This window comes from Schistocerca cancellata, chromosome 5 (assembly GCF_023864275.1).
Source record: "Schistocerca cancellata isolate TAMUIC-IGC-003103 chromosome 5, iqSchCanc2.1, whole genome shotgun sequence".
Taxonomy (NCBI): domain Eukaryota; kingdom Metazoa; phylum Arthropoda; class Insecta; order Orthoptera; family Acrididae; genus Schistocerca; species Schistocerca cancellata.
In genome coordinates this window covers 288,443,113-288,456,116 of record NC_064630.1, presented here as the reverse complement: position 1 = coordinate 288,456,116, position 13,004 = coordinate 288,443,113, and positions in this window count along the sequence as shown.

Sequence of the window (13,004 nt, the reverse complement as noted above, 5' to 3'; positions counted from 1 at the left end):
GTAGGTATTATTTCGATGTTTTTCCTACACGGGACTGATTTTAATTAGCCGAGGAATACTTTCAGACAGTGTGTACACATTCAGAACGTTTGAAAGCATGTCACTGTTGACTGTTCTGTTCTTCATCCGAAATGGGTAGAGAGGCATTTCGCTATCATTCCAAAAGGACCAGTCTATCCCAGAAATATGTTTAACTACTTGCAGGAAGCATCCTGTTCTTGGGTCCTTTGTCCATCTCTGACTGATCTCTGTAGACTGGAAACAGTATATTAGTACCAGCAGGTATGTATCTTTGAGTACCATGACTTACACATTAGAACTGGCGTTGAAACCTGTGTGTGCACGGGAAAGGGGGGGGGGGGGGGGGATGGAGAGAGAAAAAGGAGGTAAGTGGGGAGATAAGATTAGTAGTAAGCCGCTTACTGTGCATCAATATAATGAGGTGTACATACATGCAACTGCCGCCAATAAATGTGACAAGATCTTTTGGTATCAGCATTTGTGGTAATGTGTCATCACAATGATTTTTCTCAATTCCGAGTGTCTGTGTAGCATTATAGATCCATTGTACATGAGTGGCGGTTATTTCGCGAAAATTTTTATGTGTAATTAGAGAAGTGAAGTATTTCCTGTCAGTTGTGTTAGCATGTACTGAACCATGATCTGCATGTGTGTGTGTGTGTGTGTGTGTGTGTGTGTGTGTGTGTGTGTGTGTGTACAAGTACTTCAGCAGCTCTACATTTGTGGACTGGTAGGATGCATCCGACCCACACTTCAGTGATAGTTTGCTGCCTTATCGCTTCATACCATATATCTGTGTACAACTTCCCCAGCAATTGTACAGTTGTAGATCGCTAGGAGGCAATTCTTCGGGCAGCAGCTGTTCAACAGTTTCCCTACTATTACCAGTGGTATTGTGGACTAGGGCGCACAGCAAGGTGAACATATAACCACTCGTGATTCGGAAGGGGAACAAAACCTGTACAAGCGTCGTCAGTTGGCGTCCCGTACACCAAGGCAAGAACTTCAGGTTCATTAACTCTGGAATAGTGGAACAGTAATAAGTTTCTCCCTAAATTGTGGATTGACCGGCCATTTCAGAAAACATGATCAGCTCCAGCGCATGCAGTAGTCGCTTGTTTTCTGTTTTTCTTTGAGTTTTCAGTCCACTGACAGGTATGATGTTGCCCGCAACGAATTCCTCTCCTGTGCCAAACTCTCCATCTCATAGTACCAACCTACGTCCTCAATTATTTGCGGGATGTATTCCAATCTCTATCTTTCTGTACAGTTTCCCCCTACTACCATGGACGTCATTCCCTAATGTCTTAACAGATGTCTAATTATCCTGCCCCTCTCCTTGTTAGTGTTTTACATACTCCTTTCCTCCCAGATTCTGCGCCATGATGTAATCTAACTGAAATCTTCCCACTTCACCCGTCCTTTCCCAAGTGCACCTCCCGTCTTGTGATTCTTGAACAGAGTATTCGCTATTACTAGCTGAAATTTAATACAGAACTAAATTACTCTTTCTCCACTGATTTCTTGTCCCAAGCTTTTAATGCGCTCCAAACTTTTCTTCTACTCCTTCCCTTATCACTGCATTCCAGTCTCCCATGACTATTAAATTTTGAACTCACTTTACGTCCTGTATTGCCATTTTAATATCCTCCTATACTTCTTCATCAGTCTCTTCATCTTCAGGTTGCGACGTCGGTATTTATACCTGAACTGTCGTTGTTGGTGTTGGTTTTCTATAGATTCGCTGAACTGTTCACTTTAACACACTCTCGCCCTGCCTTCCTATTCATAGCTAATCCTACTCCGTTTACCCCATTTTCTGCTGTCGTTGATATTACCATAAACTCTTCTGACTATAAATCCTTGTCTTCTTTCCATTTCACTTTACTGACCCCCAACTATACCTAGATTGAGCCGTTGCATTTCCATTTTCAGATTGTCTAGCTGCCCTTCCACGCTCAAGTTTTTGACATTCATTGCCCTGCATCGTAGAATGTCACCCTGTCGTTGGTTATTAAATTTTTCTCACTGTCCCTGCAGCCTTGCAGTCCCCTCCCAGAGATCTGAATGGGGGACTATTCTGCAATCTTTTGCCTATGGAGCGATCATCATGACATTTTTTTTTAATTACAGGGCACATGTCCAGTGGATATGCGTTATGCGTCTTTAATGCAGTGGTTTTCGTTGCCTTCTGAATCCTCATGCAGTTGATCATTGCTGATTCTTCCACCTTCTAGGGTCAGTTTCCCACCCCAAGGACAAGAGAGTGCCCAGAACCTCCGTCTGCTCCTCCACCCTTTTGGACAAGGTTGTTGGTAGACTGAGCTCGAATTCTTATGCTGCAAATCTTCAGCCACCAATTCTGGCAGTGGCAGAATTTGAATCTAGATTTGAGGTCATTTTGATTACTAATCAAAGATACTGTCCGTGTTAGTCCTTTGAGTTGCAAACTGCACCTTCAGTCCATGCTGCTGCTTCACCATTATTTGCCGACTATTAGTCCTGCTACAGTTATTTATTATCATCACCTTCTATTCCTCATGTAGGAAGTCCAGACAGAAACCTCAACTGCATGCTGACAGATATTACAGTTATTTAACTCCTCTATGTCAACACCAGTGTCTCGTAATTTGGACATATTTCTCACCAAATATAAAGATTTACCTTACATCCTTCATCTCCAGTCTTTTTCCCATCAGTTCACAAGTGGGGGAGCGTAGGGTTAAGTGGGGATAGCGGCGGGGGAAGTGTTGGAGAGGAGGACAGGTAGGGAGGACTACGCATTTCCTAGGAGGAAGAGGGAGGTATGAGAATTTTTTTTGAAGGGGTAAAAGTGGCTCATAACAAAACTGGGGAGGGGACGACAGAAGAAAGTTGTTCAATGATCAATGACCGTCACTCATTTTCCCAGAGGTTGGGAGAATATCAGGCGGAGGGGGATGTATGGGGGTTCTCATTTGGATGGTTTATTCCCAGGAGGCCATAAATCATCCCCCAGGGGCTCATCAGTAAATTAGTATAATAATCGGTTATGATAGGTGGAAATGAATAATTTTCCCCTGAATGTAAGTTTGCGCCTGAATTAATGCAATCTGCACAAACGAAATGCATGAGCAGCCCCTCTTACCCCATTATATCTCTTTCGCCATTACCTACACACTCTTAAAGCACAATCGTATGTAGTAGACATTCTACACTTCGTTTTATTGCCCTCCATGCCAAGGCACCTTGCGCTTACGTTTCAGCAAGATAATACCCACCTACAAAATGTGCTTTTCTCCATCCTTGCCAAACCCTACCTTGGCCATCAAACCATATCTAGCCTTAATAGAGTAATTTTGATGTAGTATAGGCAGGGCGCTCCCATGGGCTCAGGCTTTTTACTATTTAACGCCTAAATTGGACAGAATTTAGCATGATACCTCTCTGTAGGATATCCAACAATTCTATAAATCAATGCCAAACTATATAACTGCTCGTATAAGGGCCAGAGGTGGAGCAAGTTTCATAGACTTGCTGCGTTTGTGAAGCTCTTTTTGTGTTGAACAATGTTTCTGAAACTGTAATCATTTATTTTTCTGTATATGTATATCCCATTTGCAGATTTCAATCCCATTCTGGTTATTCCTTCATCGTACGTCTATATTTTTCCTTTAAGTAGATTTTAGGCACTGCCTTTCTTAGGCACTAGTCCTGTGCTTCAAATCGTTAAAATTTTATTTAACTGTTAATGATCCAATTTTTTTCTTAAAGGATTTTGATCCTTCGACTTTATTCGCTACCAAAAATGGTTCAAAAGGCTCTGAGCTCTATGGGACTTAACATCTATGGTCATCAGTCTCCTAGAACTTAGAACTACTTGAACCTAACTAATCTAAGGACAGCACACAACATATTCGCTACCCTTTCCGGTTAAGACATCGTGTTATTTAAGAAATAATAAACTGTAATAGCTGAAATACTGTCGTGCACTGTACCATCCCCTATGGCACGAAATGACAAACCTATTCTCCACTGACCACCCATTAAGACCCGTTATAACTCACATGCCGATACGGCGCCGCTTGATGTCAAAGACGCATACTGGCACCTGTCTGGTTTTAAAAAACAAGGGTTACCATGCACCCGATCTCTCTTCAGGCCTAATCACTCATTATTTTTCACCACTTCAACACATGTTCCTATTTGTGAACAGATTCACAATATTTCTACTGGTTGTTGTAATTTTCACAAAATGTAGTGTAGATCGGAGTATGTTGTGAAACACTTTGCACGCAGTAATTAATTGTGCAGAACGGTGCTAGGTGGTGGCAACGAATGATCAGTGGCGGCGTTATGTGCCCGCCGAGGCTGCCGTCCCGGCCGCAGGGACTATCGGGCAGCCAGCGCAGCACAGCGAGGCGCTCTCGCAACTTTAATTAACTCCGCGCAGAAACACGAGAGTTACGCGTGCGGCGCTCGTATTTAATGCGGTCTAGCTCCTAGTGCTTATTTCCGTGTGTCTGTCGGCGTCAAGCTGCAACCGCACTCTACACGCGTATCAGCCAGACACGGCGACACACTGTGGGGAATCGGACTGCCTCTTTACGTCGGCCGTGTTTTAATATTACAGTAGCTCGTTAGGCGCGAGGCCCTGACACTAAATTCCATTTAAACCGAGAAGCACCCGCCGTACACGTCCCGCAATGAACGTTCGCGAGCAAGATTTCCCAGCTCTCTGCAGCCCCCTGTTAATCTCCATTAGTCCGGTGCGCTTTTTACCATGGGTTACGTCGCTAATTCGTTAATCACCTCTCGTGTCCTATCTCGGCTTGTCCTCGTGCGTCTTCCGTCCTAAAGACTCACTCTTTTGCCTCTAATTTTTACCCAGTTTGTAACACTTGAAGAGTAATTGCGCTGTCTTTTAATGAAATCTGAAAATAGCTACTTCAGTGATACATGGCATGAAAAACATCGGTTTCTGGATGTATGGGAGCATGCGTTAGCTCAGCCACAAACACTGGGTTCCTAGTTAGCATTAAAACAGTATTCACCAAACAGACATGAACTGTTATATATGAACGCATTTACTCGTTTAATTTGAAATTTATCAAAAAATAGCTAGAATATTTTTTGTCGCTCTCAGCTCTAACGGCATTTCTCCACTACTACTACAACGTACTGTCGATATTCTGATAAAATATAAAGAGTTTCATGCACTAACAGCTGAATACTCAAAGATAAAAATTATGAGTTTGATCTGGTGGAAGATCCTTCAGAATGATTCATTTAAACTTTTAAAATAAATTAGCAGTACATTAAATACAAATCTACCATCCGCATTTTCATTCTTTTTTGTTTCTTTGTGCTACAACGCTACACTCCAACGGCATTACCGAATAGCCATAATGTCATTGATATACATTATGTGATCAAAATTATCTGGATAGCCACTAGTGGACATTAGTGTGAGATGTGCCCATAATTCATCATTATTACGGCTTGAACTCTGTTGAGGACACATTAAACAAGTTGTCTCACTCTTATGGGCAACCCGTCCTTCCCAAAGAGGCAAAACCAGAGGAGACGCTAACCCTTAACATAGACAAATATAATGTATTGCGAATACATAGAAAGAAGGATCCTTTATTGTATGATTATATGATAGCGGAACAAACATCGGTAGCAGTTACTTCTGCAAAATATCTGGGAGTATGCGTACGGAACGATTTGAAGTGGAATGATCACATAAAATTAACTGTTGGCAAGGCGGGTGCCAGGTTGAGATTCATTGGGAGAATCCTTAGAAATTGTAGTCCATCAACAAAGGAGGTGGCTTACAAAACACTCGTTCGACCTGCACGTGAGTATTGCTCATCAGTGTGCTATCCGTACCAGGTCGGATTGACAGCGGAGATAGAGAAGATCCAAGGAAGAGCGGCGCGTTTCGTCACAGGGTTATTTGGTAAGCGTGATAGCGTTACAGAGATGTTTAGCAAACTTAAGTGGCAGACTCTGCAAGAGACGCGCTCTGCATCGCGGTGTAGCTTGCTGTCGAGGTTTAGAGAGGGTACGTTTCTCGATGAGGTATCGAATATATTGCTTCCCCCTACTTATGCCTCCCGAGGGGATCACGAATGTAAACTTACAGAGATTTGAGCGCGCTCGGAGGCTTTCCGGCAGTCGTTCTTCCCACGAACCATACGCGACTGGAACAGGAAAGGGAGGTAATGACAGTGGCACGTAAAGTGCCCTCGGCCTTACACCATTGGGTAGCTTGCGGAGTATAAATATAGATGTAGATGTAGAGATAGTGATGTTCGACACTGGGGCGTGGGGCAAAGTTGACGTTCTAACTCTTCACGTACGTGATCCATTGGGTTTAAGTCGGGGTTCTGGGCAGACAACGAACGTCACTCTTCACGGACCATTGGCTTACAGATGCTTTATGACAGGATGCATTGTCATGTTGACAAAATCATCATCTCAGAAATGTTCTTCTACTGTACGCAGCAGACAGTGTCGCGAAATTTTTTTGTAACTTCCCGCCGTTACTGTTTTCTTAAGAGCAGTAAGGGGATCGCAACACAACCAACGAAAACACTCCTATACCACACCACCACCGACTCCGAACTTAACCGTTGGCACTACACATGATACCAGGTAACGTTTATCAGGCATTATCCAAATTGAAAATGTTTCCAGCGGATAGCACAGGATGTAGCGTAATTTCTCACTTCAAATCACTAATTTTCTCTCAACTACTTTGTACCAGCTGACTACCGAAATGTATGGCCAATGAGGAGTTGCTCGAACGTGGATTCCTTTAATGAGGATAATGGAATGTAGTCGAATTAAGTCGGGTGATGTTGAGGGTATTAGATTAGGAAATGAGACACTTAAAGCAGTAAAGGAGTTTTGCTATTTGGGGAGCAAAATAACTGATGATGGTCGAAGTAGAGAGGATATAAAATGTAGACTGGCAATGGCAAGGAAAGCTTTTCTGAAGAACAGAAATTTGTTAACATCGAGTATAGATTTAAGCGTCAGGAAGTCATTTCTGAAAGTATTTGTATGGAGTGTAGCCATGTATGGAAGTGAAACATGGACTGTAAATAGTTTGGACAAGAAGGGAAAAGAAGCTTTCGAAATGTGGTGCCACAAAAGAATGCTGAAGATTAGATGGGTAGATCACATAACAAATGAGGAAGTATTGAATAGGATTGGGGAGAAGAGAAGTTTGTGGCACAATTTGACAAGAAGAAGGGATCGGTTGGTAGGACATGTTCTGAGGCATCAAGGGATCACCAATTTAGTATTGGAGGGCAGCGTGGAGGGTAAAATCGAAGGGGGAGACCAAGAGATGAATACACTAAGCAGATTCAGAAGGATGTAGATTGCAGTAGGTACTGGCAGATGAGGAAGCTTGCACAGGATAAAGTAGCATGGAGAGCTGCATCAAATCAGTCTCAGGACTGAAGACCACAACAACAACAACATTCTAGAAATAACATTATTTCCCTTCTTTATGGTTATAAAATCGAAAATCTTTGCCATAGATTTACCGATTAATATTTTATTGAATTTCCTATCATAAATTGGATAAAATGTGCCATCACTTTCAATAATACTGAAATTTATGTATAATTGGGCATGATTAGGATGAAGCCATCCATCACCAATATTGATGTTAATTTCAGTATCCTTGTTGGACACATCTAAATTATTTTTAGTCTTCTCATTCACAGGGAATGAGTAAAAGAAATAACTCTCGATTTTGTTCATGATGCAGAAAAACTTTCTTTAGCTATCACTGATTTAGTAAGGGAAAACTTTTATTAAGACGTTTCTAAACAATTGTCACATAATACGACTGGGCACTACACACTGAAGTTTGTGTAGTTTGGTTCAAGCCTCCACCTGCTATGGCATGAATATGTATATATTTGTAACAGTCAGCTAAATTGAGTGGCCCAGAGAGGTGGCTGGTCTCAGTGTTTGGCCACATATTTCGTCATAGGGTGCCACCTCACACCTGTTGTAAATGCAGTTTTTAAGTTGAAATAAAATATACAAAAGCAATGCAGCAGGTATTGCAAAGAAAGTTAAAATATTCAGTCATGTTGATTTATAAATTGAACAAGTAGATTATTTCTATTTTTAAATATTTTCACTAAATTTTTAAGATGCAGTCTGAGGGCCTTTTACATAATGACGGCCATTAATAACTGATGATAGAACACTTCACTCTAACATTGATATGTCACAATTATGGCACTCGACTGTCTCCTCACAATTCACAAATACACTCTTGTCTACTGTCCTAAACCACTATATTGCTCTCCCCTTGATCACTTTGGAACGTTGCTAAATACATACTTGTCCCTGAATGTGGCTACCAACCCACTATTACCCCACATGTTCAGCATGTAAGGCTCATAGCAACCTTCAAAACCAACTCCTCAAAGATTGCTGCCTTATCCAACCTCAAAACAACTGAATAACTGAAAATTATGTTTCACAAAAATAATTAAGAATATTTCTAGACCAAACACAAAAGCAACATATGATCCATTCAAAAATGTGGAAAATTTCAGAGAAATAATAATTTCAATTTCAATTTTGTGTATCTGTCACCATCTTTCTCACAAATAATGTTTTTCTTGCGAGATATTGCCTTTGCCAGATTTTTAATGTTCAACATAAATAAACAAATAAGAATTCGTACTTAATTACTCATCTACATCTTTAAACTTTAGAATGCTGTCACTAGTTTTGTCTTTTTAAATTTATTTGTTGCCAAAAACACAGTTTCTCTTGGTTGAGAAATAGTCAGAAAAATCAGCTATGGTTGTTCGATGCAGCTCTACTAGCCGCATCCGTAAACACTTCGTTCATATTAATTGGCCAAAGCATTGTCGAGATATTAGCTTTTGAACTTCCATTAATTTACAATTTTTAAGGCGACAATATCTTTTAAATTATTATATATTTTTGTCATGCGTCTAGATAATTTAACTTTACAAATTATTCTGGCCATGAGTGCCCACTTGCACCTTCATGTCACTCTCAGTTTTGTTTTAATCAACTTTTCTCTGGCATACAAATTTCTCCTAGTCTCCAGACACAGCCGTATGCACTACTGCCAAGCGCTCAGGTTTTTCAAAGGACGCTTAGATGCTAGCCACTCACCACAGCCCCATAGCAGCCACCAGGCATGTGTTCTGCGGCAAAAAACCGCCGCTCTAAACTCCCTCCAGAACATGCATGCTAACAATAAGCACCATTTAAGTCAATCAAATTGTTATTTTCATCAGTTATAGTTATTCTTAAATTTGAATTGGATCAAAAATAAGAATACAAGATATTGTCGTTCACGAATTATTGCTCCACCAAATTCACCATTAGGTTTGAATGAATCATTAATATTAGCTTCTTGATGGAAATGATCTGTATGCCTTACAAATATGCCATCAGCCAAATTAAAATTTATATTTATTAATTCAAATGGAATAAATGTAGGAACATTGTTAGCAACATATCTTCCATTAGCCTCATAAATTCTGTTACTAAAACAAAGCACACTTTCAATACTAACTTTTAATCCATATGCATTTTTATATCACACTCAATAGTATTTCTCTTTAAAATTTCATCTGCTTCAATGTGAATATTAGGCTTTTTCGAAAGAATAAATTTATCAAAGTTCTTGAAATCATACAGACCAGCTGGAAATTCTGTTGTTTCTCTATCACAAAATAGTTTATTTTATTCAATGTAATATTTGGATATTAAAAAGTTGAATAGAAACCAACTAGGGAAACACTAGTATAACTGCCTGTTATAGGAACAGTTCATCTTTTTTCAAAACAGACGAATTACCACTCAACTGAAATGATGAATCGTTTATATTAATATAAAGTTGTTAAAATGGATGACAGGATGGGGACCAAAACAAAGAATTTCAGATAAGAAATCAAAATAAATATGGCAAGTAATTGCTAGTTATTTGATGTGGAATCATAGGACCAAGTAGTTGTGGAAAACTATACTAATGATTGACGAATATATTCTATCTCCTTGGTGGGTGAATTGGAGTCAAAGTAATCATATGTATGTCTATTGTAAAAGATTAAATTAACCAAAATGTTAAGAATTTATAAAGAGGTGTGAAAAATTGAATATATAATAAAGAGAAATTGCTACTTTTATTAAAAATAATGATGAACTAATTCCACTAGATAAATGCTGAGAAAATTCTGTAGTGATATTTGATGACTACATTCTTGAAAATCTGGGTATAGTTACGGAATATTTTACTTGAGGAAGTCACAAAAGAATAGAATGTTTTTATTTGGCTGCAACTTACCCAAAAATATCGAAACAAATAGTCAGAGATAATTTCAATATTTTAAATATTTTCGACAGGATGACACCCATTTAAATCATACTCATCATCAACTGGTTTGAGGAATTTAAAGTTTGATGATCTTAAAGAAATGTGTAGTAAATGTTGGAATGATGAGTTGGAACTTTTTACAGTAGATATGAGTAGAAAATTAAATGAAGGTAAGTTCAGAAGAAAATACAACATATCATAACAACATAAACATTAAATACAGAGATTAATGTTGAACATATACATACACAAATGTTAGAAATGTTTAATTAATTTTTTCTCTTCTTCAGTAAAGGTTCACAAAATACAATCCAGAGGTTTTTAAAAAGCCAATGCAAAATAGAAAGAAATCTGAAGAATTGAAGTCACAATTCAAGCTTTGGAAAAAACAGCGAAGAATAGAGCATGAAAAATACAAAAAAGAAAGTTAGCCAGTTACTGATGCTATTGAACAAGTGGAACAAGGAATTTAAGTGTTAGATCAGGGACGGGCAAACGTTGCACGCGGTTCGTGAGCACACAGCGCTACACGTGTGCTGCTCACGTGCAATCGTCGAATGGGACTGTGGTGACAGCTGGCAGGGTGCAGCAGTGTAGCACCAGGCTAAGCTGTGGACGTAGAAGCGAAGCGGCCACTACGTAGTGAACGTTGTATTTCAAGAACTGGAAAATGCAGAGTGAATCAAGGAAACGAAGAAGTGGAGATTTCCTATCTTTTAAACAGGAATTGCTATCTTTTAAAAAGGAATGGAAGAATCATTTTTTCTTTGTGCAAAAAGGTGAAAATTCGAAATGACAGTATTTTCGCTAGTCAGCAGAAGTTTAATATTGAACGCCATTATAATAAATTTCAATATGTTCCCGTACTTAGTGCAACAAAAGAGGAAATTCTCAAGCGATTTGGGGATATATCATACTTATCCCAAGGTTTTGAATAGTTCTCGAGACAATTTGCTGTTTCTGTAGATGATATTCATCCCAGTTTGCAAATGGAATTAACAGATCCACGCTGTAGATTCTACAGTGTAATTCTCGTATGAGAGACAAGTTCCTTTTGGCCAGATGTGTAATTACAACTTTCCACAGCAAGGGTTTCCTCGTCTCCATCGTGAAGCCACGAAGATCATATGTTTGGCTCGACATACGTTTGCGAGAGATTTTTTTCTGTTATGAAAATTAATAAGTCTCGGTTAAGACAAAACATCAGTAATAAAAATTTACGTAACTGTTTGCGTTTGTCTGTATGTAGAAATTTTGTTCCAGCCATTAAACATATTGTAAACTCCACCTGTGATAGTTAAATACAACATATCGTAGGTAATAGATACTCTTTCAAACCATGATTTCTTTCAAGCACTCGTACTAACATTATTCCTTCATTTAATAAAGCAGGCCAGGAAACAAAACGCAGTATGGAGGAAGAAGCGGAGAGACGGTATGGTGGGGAGGGGAGAGAAGTGGGTGGCCAGCTTGCCCCTGTGTGCACGCAGAACACCTGTTTACTGCACACGTGCAAGTGCACCGCACACGTGCAGGATTCCTGCCCACCCCGGGCAGATGATAATGATTGGAAAGCTACTGAAGAAAATATATAAGTTGAAAAATTGATGAATTCATATCATCATCATATAGAAGATTTTGGAGAGTTATCACCAATTAAACCATTGAAAGATTGGTCTGATGACATTCCTGGTAAATATCACTGCACATTCATTGGATTATAAATAGAAAACGTTTTGAAGAATTATGATGAAGAGAGACAATCTCAAGCTGCTGCTGAAAAAACATAGGTAATACAGTCCAGCAGTCATCAGAATGGAGCTAAAAAGATAAATGTTAGTAAAAGAACATTAAAGTATATTAATGACACTGAAGATAAAGTTTTGGCACTGAAACCTGTTGGCATGCTTAAAATTGTTAGAAAGTTAATAGTTAAATTCAATTTAACAATTGTTGAAAGGAAGGAATTGTTTTATTAATGGTTCATTTAACTGAAGAACAGATTATTATGGTTGATGTGAGTGAATTGTTTGTGGTGTAGATTTTTCAAATTATTCTGATACGTTATTCAGTTCAGAAGCGCTGTATTGTGATAGCAACTCAATTAAAATATAATTGAGTCGATGCAAAAAATATAAATATACGATAAAGCCAATTGTTGATGACTATTTCCTAAACTTAAGAAGGTCAACTATAGATTCTTCAGAGTATTCAGAAATATTTTTACCTGACGAAAGAGGTAAGGACATGGTAAAGATATATATAGAAAAACGAGTTGAATATATTTGGTTGAGTGATGTCAGAGATATAATTGATAGATTAGCCCTAATTATAGGAGAAGAAATAGGCAGAAATAAAAAATATCATAATGAAAAGTTGCTGTAGCACAGGAATTCCAAATTTTATTATATTTCTTAATAATCTCCCTCACACGTTTTGGAAAAGTTAAAACCATGGAAAAGAAATAGTCAGTTGGGTTTTTAAACAATTTGCCATTGCCAGTGATGCTTCTACCACGATTTTATTACTGTGGACCCTTCATTAAACTTGAAGAAAGACTAGCATGAGGTGACCCAGGAATTAATCCACTAGATGAGGCTTGTAA